The sequence below is a fragment of the Rhineura floridana genome, chromosome 6 (assembly GCF_030035675.1).
Source record: "Rhineura floridana isolate rRhiFlo1 chromosome 6, rRhiFlo1.hap2, whole genome shotgun sequence".
NCBI lineage: Eukaryota > Metazoa > Chordata > Lepidosauria > Squamata > Rhineuridae > Rhineura > Rhineura floridana.
Window position 1 is genome coordinate 121832709 of NC_084485.1, and position 12303 is coordinate 121845011.

Consider the following 12303-nt stretch of genomic DNA (forward strand, 5'->3'; position numbering starts at 1 on the left):
AACCAGATTTTCACCCAAGCACCAAGTATGATGCAAGATAAACCATTGTGGGGTAGTTAGCCACCAAAAATGTCCTCTTTCCTTCGCCCTGACAATAAAAGATGTAAGCTATAGCCCATAAAGGACCCCTCCTCTGGCCCATAAAGGACCCTGCCCCAGCCCTATGAAGAACCCAGGTTTTTGCCCCAGGACCAAATACGATGCAAGCTAAACCATTTTGGGGCAGTTAGCCACCAACAACGTCCTCTTTGCCTCACCCTGACAAGAAAAGATGTAAGCTGTGGCTCATGAAGGACCCCGCTTGTGGCCTATGAAGGACCCCATTCTGGCACATAAAGGACCTCGCTTGTGGCCCATAAAGGACCCCGCTTCTGGCCCGTAAACGACCCCGCTTCTGGCCCGTAAACGACCCCGCTTCTGGCCCGTAAACGACCCCGCTTCTGGCCCGTAAACGACCCCGCTTCTGGCCCGTAAACGACCCCGCTTCTGGCCCGTAAACAACCCCGCTTCTGGCCCGTAAACGACCCCGCTTCTGGCCCGTAAACGACCCCGCTTCTGGCCCGTAAACGACCCCGCTTCTGGCCCGTAAAGGACCCCGCTTCTGGCCCGTAAAGGACCCCGCTTCTGGCCCGTAAACGACCCCGCTTCTGGCCCGTAAAGGACCCCGCTTCTGGCCCGTAAACGACCCCGCTTCTGGCCCGTAAAGGACCCCGCTTCTGGCCCGTAAAGGACCCCGCTTCTGGCCCGTAAAGGACCCCGCTTCTGGCCCGTAAAGGACCCCGCTTCTGGCCCGTAAAGGACCCCGCTTCTGGCCCGTAAAGGACCCCGCTTCTGGCCCGTAAAGGACCCCGCTTCTGGCCCGTAAAGGACCCCGCTTCTGGCCCGTAAAGGACCCCGCTTCTGGCCCGTAAAGGACCCCGCTTCTGGCCCATCAAGGAACCAGGTTTTTGCCCCAGCATCAAGTATGATGCAAGCTAAACCATTGCGGGGGAGTTAGCCACCAACAACGTCCTCTTTGCCTCACTCTGACAAGAAAAGATGTAAGCTGTGGCCCATGAAGGACCCCGCTTCTGGCCTACAAAGGACCCTATTCTGGCGTATAAAGGAGCTCACTACTGTCCCATAAAGGACGCCGCTACTGTCCCATAAAGGACGCCGCTTCTGGGCCATAAAGGACGCCGCTTCTGGGCCATAAAGGACGCCGCTTCTGGCCCAAAAGGGACCCCGCTTCTGGCCCAAAAGGGACCCCGCTTCTGGCCCAAAAGGGACCCCGCTTCTGGCCCAAAAGGGACCCCGCTTCTGGCCCAAAAGGGACCCCGCTTCTGGCCCAAAAGGGACCCCGCTTCTGGCCCAAAAGGGACCCCGCTTCTGGCCCATGAAAGGACCCCGCTTCTGGCCCATGAAAGGACCCCCGCCTCTGGCCCATGAAAGGACCCCCGCCTCTGGCCCATGAAAGGACCCCCGCCTCTGGCCCATGAAAGGACCCCCGCCTCTGGCCCATGAAAGGACCCCCGCCTCTGGCCCATGAAAGGACCCCCGCCTCTGGCCCATGAAAGGACCCCCGCCTCTGGCCCATGAAAGGACCCCCGCCTATGGCCCATGAAAGGACCCCCGCCTATGGCCCATGAAAGGACCCCCGCCTCTGGCCCATGAAAGGACCCCCGCCTCTGGCCTATGAAGAAGCCAGGTTTTTGCCCCAGGACCACGTATGATGCAAGCTAAACCACTTTTGGGGCTGTTAGCCACCAACAACGTCCTCTTTGCCTCACCCTAACAAAAAAGATATAAGCTGTTGCTCATGAAGGACCCCGCTTGTGGTCTATGAAGGACCCCATTCTGGCACATAAAGGACCTCGCTATTGGCCCATGAAGGACCTCGCTACTGGCCCATGAAGGACCCCGCTACTGGCCCATACAGGACCCCACTTCTGGCCCATAAGGGACCCCGCTTGTGGGCTATGAAGGACCCCACTTCTGGCCCATAGAGGACCCCACTTCTGGCCTATGAAGGAACCAGGATTTCACTCCAGCACCAAGGATGATGCAAGTTAAACCACTGTGGGGCAGTTAACCACCAACAATGTCCTGTGTTCTCACCCTAACAATAAAAGATGTAAGCTGTGCCCCATTAAGGACACCATTTCTGGCCCATAAAGGACCCCGCTTCTGGCCCATAAGGGACACCGCTTCTGGCCCATAAGGGACACCGCTTCTGGCCCATAAAGGAATCAGGTTTTCAAGCCAGCACCAAGTATGAAGCAAGTTAAATCATTGTGGGGCAGTAAGCCACCAACAACGTCCTGTTCTCCTCATCCTCACAATAAAAGATGTAAGCTGTGGCCCATGATGTACCCCGCTTGTGGCCCATAAAGGACCCTGCTTCTGGCCCATAAACGACCCCACTTCTGGCCCATAAAGGACCCCGCTTCTGGCCCATAAAGGACCTAAATTCTGCCTCATAAAGGACCTTGCTTCTGGCCTATGCAGGAACCAGGATTTCACTCTAGCACCAAGGATGATGCAAGCTAAACCACTGTGGGGCAGTTAACCACCAACCATGTCCTGTGCTTCTCACCCTGACAATAAAAGATGTAAGCTATGCCCCATTAAGGACCCTGCTTCTGGCACATAAATGACCCCACTTCTGGCCCACAAAAAACCCCACTTCTGACCAATAAAGGAACCAGGTTTTCGCCCCAGCACCAACTATGATGCAGCTAAACCATTCTCGGGCAGTTAACCACCAATAATGTCCTCTTTCCCTCACACTGACAATAAAAGATGTAAGCTGTGGCCCATGAACGACCCTCTTTATGGCTCATGAAGCACCCCGCTTCTGGCCCATGAAAGAACCAGGTTTTCACTCGAGCACCCAGTATGATGGAAGCTAAACTATTGTGGGGCAGTTAAACATCAACAATTTCCTGGTCTCCTCACCCTGATAATAAAAGATGTAAGCCTCGGCCCATAAAAGACAGCGCTTCTGGTCCATAAAGGACCCCGCTTGTTGCCCATAAAGGACCCCACTTCTGGCCCATAAAGGACCCCACTTCTGGCCCATAAAGGACCCCGCTTCTGGCCTATAAAGGGACCAGGATTTTGCTCCAGCACCAAGTATGGTGCAAGCTAAAACATTTCGGGGTAGTTAACCACCAACAATGTCCTGTGCTTCTCACCCTGACAATAAAAGATGTAAGCTGTGCCCCATTAAGGAGACCGTTTCAGGCCCATAAAGGACCCCGCTTCTGGCCCATAAAGGAATCAGGTTTTCGCCCCAGCACCAAGTATAATGCAAGCTAAATCATTGTGGGGCAGTTAGCCAACAGCAATCTCCTATTTTCCTCATCCTCACAATAAAAGATGTAAGCTGTGTCCCATGAAGTACCCCGCTTGTGACCCATAAAGGACCCCGCTTCTGGCCCATAAAGGACCCCGCTTCTGGCCCATAAAGGACCCCGCTTCTGGCCCATAAAGGACCCCGCTTCTGGCCCATAAAGGACCCCGCTTCTGGCCCATAAAGGACCCCGCTTCTGGCCCATAAAGGACCCCGCTTCTGGCCCATAAAGGACCCCGCTTCTGGCCCATAAAGGACCCCGCTTCTGGCCCATAAAGGGTCTCGCTTCTGACATATGAAGGAACCAGGTTTTCGCCCCAGCACCAAGTATGATGCAAGCTAAACCATTCCAGTGCAGTTAGCCACCAACAATGTCCTGTTCTCCTCACCCTGACAATAAAAAATGTAAGCTGTGGCCCATGAAGGACCCCGCTTCTGGCCCATAAAGGACCCCGCTTCTGGCCCATAAAGGACCCCGCTTCTGGCCCATAAAGGACCCCGCTTCTGGCCCATAAAGGACCCCGCTTCTGGCCCATAAAGGACCCCGCTTCTGGCCCATAGAGGACCCCGCTTCTGGCCCATAGAGGACCCCGCTTCTGGCCCATAGAGGACCCCGCTTCTGACATATGAAGGAACCAGGTTTTTGCCCCAGCACCAAGTATGATGCAAGCTAAACCATTCCAGTGCAGTTAGCCACCAACAATGTCCTGTTCTCCTCACCCTTACAATAAAAAATGTAACCTGTGGCCCATGAAGGACCCCGCTTCTGGCCCATAAAGGACCCCGCTTCTGGCCCATAAAGGACCCCGCTTCTGGCCCATAAAGGAATCGGGTTTTCGCCCCAGCACCAAGTATGGTGCAAGCTAAATTATTGTGGGGCAGTTAGCCAACAACAATCTCCTGTTCTCCTCATCCTCACAATAAAAGATGTAAGCTGTGCCCCATGAAGTACCCCGCTTGTGGCCCAAAAAGGACCCCGCTTCTGGCCCATAAAGGACCCCACTTCTGGCCCATAAAGGACCCCGCTTCTGGCCCATAAAGGACCCCGCTTCTGGCCCATAAAGGACCCCGCTTCTGGCCCATAAAGGACCCCGCTTCTGGCCCATAAAGGACCCCGCTTCTGGCCCATAAAGGACCCCGCTTTTGGCCTATGAAGGAACCAGGTTTTCACCCCAGCACCAACTATGATGCAAGCTAAACCATTCCAGTGCAGTTAGCCACCAACAATGTCCTGTTCTCCTCACACTGACAATAAAAAATATAAGCTGTGGCCCATGAATGACCCCGCTTCTGGCCCATAAAGGACCCTGCTTCTGGCTTATCAAGGAACCAGGTTTTTGCTCCAGCATCAAGTATGATGCCAGCTAAACCATTGTGGGGCAGTTAGCCACCAACGACGTCCTCTTTGCCTCACCCTGACAAGAAAAGATGTAAGCTGTGGCCGACGAAGGACCCCGCTTCTGGCCTATGAAGGATCCTATTCTGGCATATAAAGGACCTCACTAAAGGTAAAGGTGTCCCCGCACTTATAGTGCGAGTTGTTTCCGACTCATAGGGTGACGTCCTGTGTCGTTTAGAAGGCAGACCGTATATATAGGGTGCAATTGCCAGTTCCTTCCCCGGTCTTTGTTTACCCCCAAGCATATGCCAGGTACTCATTTTACCGACCACGGATGGATGGAAGGCTGAGTGGACCTCGACCCTTTTTACCAGAGATTCGACTTCCTCCTTCCGTTGGAATCGAACTCCGGCCGTGAGCAGAGCTTCGGCTGTGTTACCGCCGCTTACCACTGTGTGCCATGGAGGATTCGGTAAAGGATCCCGCTACTGTCCCATAAAGGATCCCGCTACTGTCCCATAAAGGACCCCTCTTCTGGCCCATAAAGGACCCCTCTTCTGGCCCATAAAGGACCCCGCTTCTGGACCATAAAGGACCCCGCTTCTGGACCATAAAGGACCCCGCTTCTGGACCATAAAGGACCCCGCTTCTGGACCATAAAGGACCCCGCTTCTGGCTTATCAAGGAACCAGGTTTTTGCCCCAGCACCAAGTATGATGCAAGCAATTAGCCACAAACAACGTCCTCTTTGCATCACCCTGACAAGAAGAGATGTAAGCTGTGGCCCATGAAGGACCCCGCTTCTGGCCCATAAAGGACCCCGCTTCTGGCCCATAAAGGACCTCGCTTCTGCCCTATGAAGGAACCAGGTTTTCGCCCCAGCACCAAGTATGATGCAAGCTAAACCATTCCAGTGCAGTTAGCCACCAACAATGTCCTGTTCTCCTCACCCTGACAATAACCGCCGCTTACAACTCTGCGCCACGGAGAATTCGGTAAAGGACCTCACTACTGTCCCATATAGGACCTTACTACTGGCCCATAAAGGACCCCGCTACTGGCCCACAAAGGACCCCGCTACTGGCCCATAAAGGACCCCGCTACTGGCCCATAAAGGACCCCTCTTCTGGCCCATAAAGGACCCCGCTACTGGCCCATAAAGGACCCCGCTACTGGCCCATAAAGGACCCCTCTTCTGGCCCATAAGGGACCCCTCTTCTGGCCCATAAGGGACCCCGTACTGGCTTATCAAGGAACCAGGTTTTTGCCCCAGCACCAAGTATGATGCAACCAGTTAGTCACAAACAACGTCCTCTTTGCATCACCCTGACAAGAAGAGATGTAAGCTGTGGGCCATGAAGGACGCCGCTGCTGGCCCATAAAGGACCCTGCTTCTGGCTCATAAATGATCCCAATCTGGCCCACAATTGACCCCACTTCTGGCCCACAAAAGACCCCACTTCTGGCCCATAAAGAAACCAGGTTTCGCCCCAGCACCAAGTATGATGCAAGCTATACCATTCTGGGGTAGTTAACCACCAACAATATCCTCTTTCCCTCACTCGCACAATAAAAGATGTAAGCTGTGGCCCATGAAGGAACCCTCCTCTGGCCCATAAAGGACCCCGCTTCTGGCCCATTAAGGACCCCGCTTCTGGCCCATAAAGGACCCCGCTTCTGGCCCATAAAGGACCCCGCTTCTGGCCCATAAAGGACCCCGCTTCTGGCCCATAAAGGACCCCGCTTCTGGCCCATAAAGGACCCCGCTTCTGGCCCATAAAGGACCCCGCTTCTGGCCCATAAAGGACCCCGCTTCTGGCCCATAAAGGACCCCGTTTCTGGCCCATAAAGGACCCCGTTTCTGGCCCATAAAGGACCCCGTTTCTGGCCCATAAAGGACCCCGTTTCTGGCCCATAAAGGACCCCGTTTCTGGCCCATAAAGGACCCCGTTTCTGGCCCATAAAGGACCCCGTTTCTGGCCCATAAAGGACCCCATTTCTGGCCCATAAAGGACCCCATTTCTGGCCCATAAAGGAATCAGGTTTTCGAACCAGCACCAAGTATGAAGCAAGCTAAATCATTGTGGGGCAGTTAGCCACCAACAATGTCCTGTTCTCATCCTCACAATAAAAGATGTAAGCTGTGGCCCATGATGTACCCCGCTTGTGTCCCATAATGGACCCCGCTTCTGGCCCATAAAGGATGCTGCCTCTGCCCTATGAAGGAAACAGGTTTTTGCCCCAGGACCAAGTATGATGCAAGCTAAACTATTGTGGGGCAGTTAACCACCAACAATGTCCTGTTCTTCTCACCCTGACAACGAAAGATGAAAGCTGTGCCCCATGAAGGACCCAGCTTCTGGCCCATAAAGGACCCCGCTTCTGACTTATGAAGGAACCAGGATTTCACTCAAGCACCAAGGATGATGCAAGCTAAACCACTGTGGAGCAGTTAACCACCAACAATGTCCTCTTTCCCTCACACTGACAATAAAAGGTGTGAGCTGTGGCCCATAAACGACGCCGCTTCTGGCCCATAAAGGAATCAGGTTTTCTCCCCAGCACCAAGTATGATGCAAGCTAAATCATTGTGGGGAATTTAGCCACCAACAATGTCCTTATCTCCTCATCCTCACAATAAAAGATGTAAGCTGTGGCCCATGAAGGACCCCGCTGCTGGCCCAAAAAGGAACCTGCTTCTGTCTCATAAAAACCCCATTCTGGCCCACAAATGACCCCACTTCTGGCCGACAAAAGACCCCACTTCTGGCCAATAAAGGAACCAGGTTTTCGCCCCAGCATCAAGTATGATGCAGCTAAACCATTCTCGGGCAGTTAGCCACCAAAAATGTCCTCTTTTCCTCACACTGACAATAAAAGATGTAAGCTGTGGCCCATGAAGGACCCTGTTTCTGGCTCATGAAGCACCCCGCTTCTGGCCCATTAAAGAACCAGGTTTTCACTCGAGCACCCAGTATGATGCAAGCTAAACTATTGTGGGGTAGTTAAACATCAAGAATTTCCTGGTCTCCTCACCCTGATAATGAAAGATGTAAGCTTCGGCCCGTAAAGGACCCCGCTTGATGCCCATAAAGGACCCCGCTTGATGCCCATAAAGGACCCCGCTTGATGCCCATAAAGGACCCCGCTTGATGCCCATAAAGGACCCCGCTTCTGGCCTATGAAGAAACCAGGATTTCGCTCCAGTACCAAGTATGGTGCAAGCTAAACCATTGTGGGGCAGTTAACCACCAACAATGTCCTGTGCTTCTCACCCTGACAATAAAATATGTAAGCTGTGCCCCATTAAGGACACCGTTTCTGGCCCATAAAGGACCCCGCTTCTGGCTCATAAAGGACCCCACTGCTGACCCATAAAGGAATCAGGTTTTCACCCCAGCACCAAGTATGATGCAAGATAAACTATTGTGGGGCAGTAAGCTACCAACAACACCCTCTTTGCCTCACCCTGGCAACAGCAGATGTAAGCGGTGGCCTGTGATGTTCCTATATTAATGTATATATGGTAAGTGTTGTTGTTTTAGAAGATACAAGGTAAGTGGAGTGAAAGAGGAGGGGGAGTGAATGGGCAGTAGAATGCGAGATGATTGGCTGAGTGTTTAAAATGGCTGAATGTATAAAAGGAAGAGTGAGAGTGGAATCTGGGGGGAGAAGAGAACTGAGTGGGTTGCTTGGTGGGGTTTAGAGAGTTGTTTACCAGGAGGGAGGTGGAGTTCGGATTAGTATTGAGTAAAACCATATGCTTATGTGCCTTAAGAAGAAATCTTGTTAGCTTTGTTATCTGTAATAAATACTTAATTTGGTTTACCAAAGGCCTGATCCTTGGCTGGGGTTTCACAGACCAGAAGGGAGGGTAAGGTAATGACCAAGGCTGAAGGGGAACTGTAACAAATGGTGGCAGCGGTGAAGAGAATAACAATACCAGTATTCAGAGTCTCTGGGAATACTAGTATTGGGACGTTACTGGTGGTTGCCTAGCAGGGGGATCTGTTGAGATCTGTGCTAGAGCGGATAGGTAAACCATAAGAGAGTGCGGTCCGGACTGGTGGAGTCCCTGGTGGTGCCTAGAGACAGGCAGTAACCACGAGCAGGTAGGAACCTGACAGGGAGAGCCAGGGAAGGATGCCTCACACGTGGTAGTAGCGGTGGGATACGAACAACAGAGAATCCAGATCCGAACAAAGGAGACTACCTCACATGTGGTGTCAGTAGCGGTGGGACACGAACAACAGAGAATCCAGATACGAACCAAAGAGAGTCCCAAAGACATGTGGTGACAAAGGAGACTACGTCACAGGTGTTGGCTGTAGCAGTGAGATACGAATACTAGACAATCCCTAATAGTTGTGTGGCAAACAGAAATAACAAAACAAGATTTCTTGTGAGAGTGACTGGCAAAGAGTGTGTGGCAAAGAGTGAGTGAACTCAAACACCATGGCTGAATACATAAAAATGAAAAGAGAGGAGCTGGTGGAGAAGTGCATAACATTCAATTTACCTCACGAGGGTAAAGGGGTAGATGAATTGAGGGTAGCACTTATAGGATTTGCTACTGCCCAGCAAAAACAACCGGTCAGGGAAGAGACCCCAGAAGGATATTTAAGCAATCCCGCTTATATAGAGTACTTCAGAGAGAAGTTGAAGATGGAAACTGAGAGATTGAGGATGGAAGGTGCAGAGAAGGAAAAACAGAGAGAGTTGGAAGCTGAGAGATTGAGGATGGAGGCTGAGGAAAAAGACAAGCAGAGGGAGTTGGAAACAGAGAGACTGAGGATGGAAACTGAGAGAATGAAAGTGGATGCGGAGATACAAGGGGAAAGATTAAAATTGGAAAGAGAGAAGTTTCATTCTGATGAAACAAGAAAGGACAGAGATGGAGCAAAAATAAAAATTACTCCAAAGGACTTTGCTGTCTATGAGCCTGGTCAAGATCCTCAAATTTACCTCAGCACCTTTGAAAAAGCAGCTCAGTTGTGGGGGCTACCTGAAGATAAATACATGCAGTATCTATCAAACCTGATTAAAGGGGAATTGGCTGAGGTATACCAATATTTCCCCTCAGACAGGCCCGTCACCTATGCTGAATTCAAAGAAGCAGTGGTTAAAAGATTCAGACTGGGGCCTGATTATTTTAAAAAGCTTTTCAGAAACTGCCAGATACAGACAGGGAGGTCTTTTGTGGAGCTGGGGGCAAAACTGATGGACATATTTGGGAAATGGCTGACAAGTGCAAAAGCTCAGTCTGTGGAGGAGGTGAAAAACCTCATGATATTGGATCAATTATACCATCAGTTACCAACAGAAATAAGGCTCCTGGTCAAAGACCGTTCCCCTACATCGGTGCAGGAGGCCGCAGAGATGGCGGATCACTTCGCCTCCAACAGAACTGGCTGGGTGGGGAAAACATCTAGAGATTTTAAACCCAGACCATATAATGCTGGCAGAAGGGATGTGGTACCACAGCGAGTGAGTTCTCCAGTAAAATCTGAAGGGCACAGGACACCCCAGAGTAGATCTGTGTACCCTAAAAGTGAGGAGAAATTATGCTACAAATGTGGTAGACCGGGGCACCTACGTTTTCAATGTGAGGTTGCCAACCCCAGTAGTAATCCTGCTCAGACAAGGGCAGTGAAAACAGAGCCCAAGGCTTTAGAAACAGCGAAAAAGGTTCAGTTCTGCCAGATAAACTGGACAGAAGTAACAGACCTTGATTCAAGTCTGAGAGAGGAAGTGAGTGTACAAGGGGCAAATTATTGGGCATTGCTTGATACTGGTGCCGCTCAGACATTACTGAGGCCAGATTTAATAAAATCTGAGGTAATATTACCTCAGGAAACTGTGACTATCCAAGGAGTGGGGGTCAACCAGAAAGTTTGCCTGTGGCCCTGGTGGAAATGACTTGGAGAGGCCGAGAGGGCCGATATAAAGTAGGCATTAATGCCCAGCAACAAGAACCAGTAATACTGGGAAGGGATGTAATGGGCGCCCAAGGAAAGATCTATGTAGTGACCAGACAGCAAATTGGCAGAGAAAAAGAAGCCATATTAAGGGGGGCTGAAACAAACAGGGTGGAATCTGTTAACCAGCCTCAGGTCACCATAGCAACCACTAGCAGGCCTGCTGAAGGAGACAAACTGTATCAAGTGGTCTCTGGGGAAGAAGCAGATCAATTCAGGGAAGAGCTGCATAAAGATATAAGTTTGAAGCAGATAAAGGAACAAGCCCTGACCCAACAGATTCCTTTCACTGACAAACTGAGGAATCAAGTTGTGTGTGAAAATGGGATTTTATATAGACTGTGGATGCCTGCTGAGAGAAAGGATGAATGTGAACCAGTGAAGCAATTGATAGTACCTAACAAATTACAGGCTAACTGGGAAGGACCATATACCATCACAGAAAGGCTTGACACAGTGACGTATGTAATCACCACAGACCAATTAAACAAAAGCAAAGTGGTTCATGTAAATATGTTGAAGCCTTACCATACCAGGGATGCACAGGTGTTGCAAGTTACCTTATTCCCTGAGGGAAGTGGGCCTGAACTTCCAGATTTGGTACAGGAAAGCAAAGACAAAGGAGGGGTAGATCAAGTGGAATGGTCAGAGGAGGTGAAGGAGGAAGTAAAAGAAGAGATTCTGAGAGTTTTGAAAACCTATAGGAATCTCTTTAGCAACAAACCTGGCAGAACCAGTATAGTTATACATTCCATTGATACTGGAGATCATGCCCCAATCAGATCTGTTCCGTACCGTGTGAATGGGAAAGTTTTGAATGAGATCAAAAAGGAGGTGGAAGAGATGCTGGAATTAGGAGTGATCAGGGAATCCATCAGTCCCTGGGCCTCAAGTATTGTCCTGGTTCCGAAAAAAGATGGAACGACAAGGTTTTGCATTGATTATCGGCTAATCAATAAAATTACTGTCCCAGACGCGTATCCTATGCCTAGGGTAGACGCAATGTTAGAGTTATTGGGGGCAGCAACCATTATCTCTACACTAGATCTCTGTAAAGGATTTTGGCAAATGGAACTAGACGAGCAATCCAGAGCCAAAACTGCCTTCAGTACACCAGATGGGTTATATGAGTTTGTGACCTTACCCATGGGACTAAGGAACTCACCAAGTTCATTTCAGAGGCTAATCAATACTGTGTTGCGAGGCATGTCAGATTTTGCAGTGGCCTATATCGATGACGTGGCCATTTTTAGCAAGTCGGTGCCTGAGCATGTCCAACACCTGACAACAGTATTGGAGGCCTTAAGAAAAGCAGGCCTCACAATAAAAGCTAAGAAATTCCAGTTTGGACTAAAGGAAGTAATCTATTTAGGACATAAGGTGGGGAGTGGGAAAATCACCCCCTTATGGAGCAAGGTGGAGGCAATACAAGCGTGGCCGATCCCCTTAACCAAAAAACAAGTAAGGGCATTTCTGGGTGTGGCTGGATTTTATAGGAAGTTTGTGAGAAATTTTGGGGAAATAGCAACCCCCTTGCATGAATTAACAAAGAAGAAGTGTTCTGAGCGTGTGGTATGGACAGATGAATGTCAGAAGGCTTTTGATCTACTGAAGCAAGCCTTGTGCCAAGGACCCATATTAATAGCACCAGA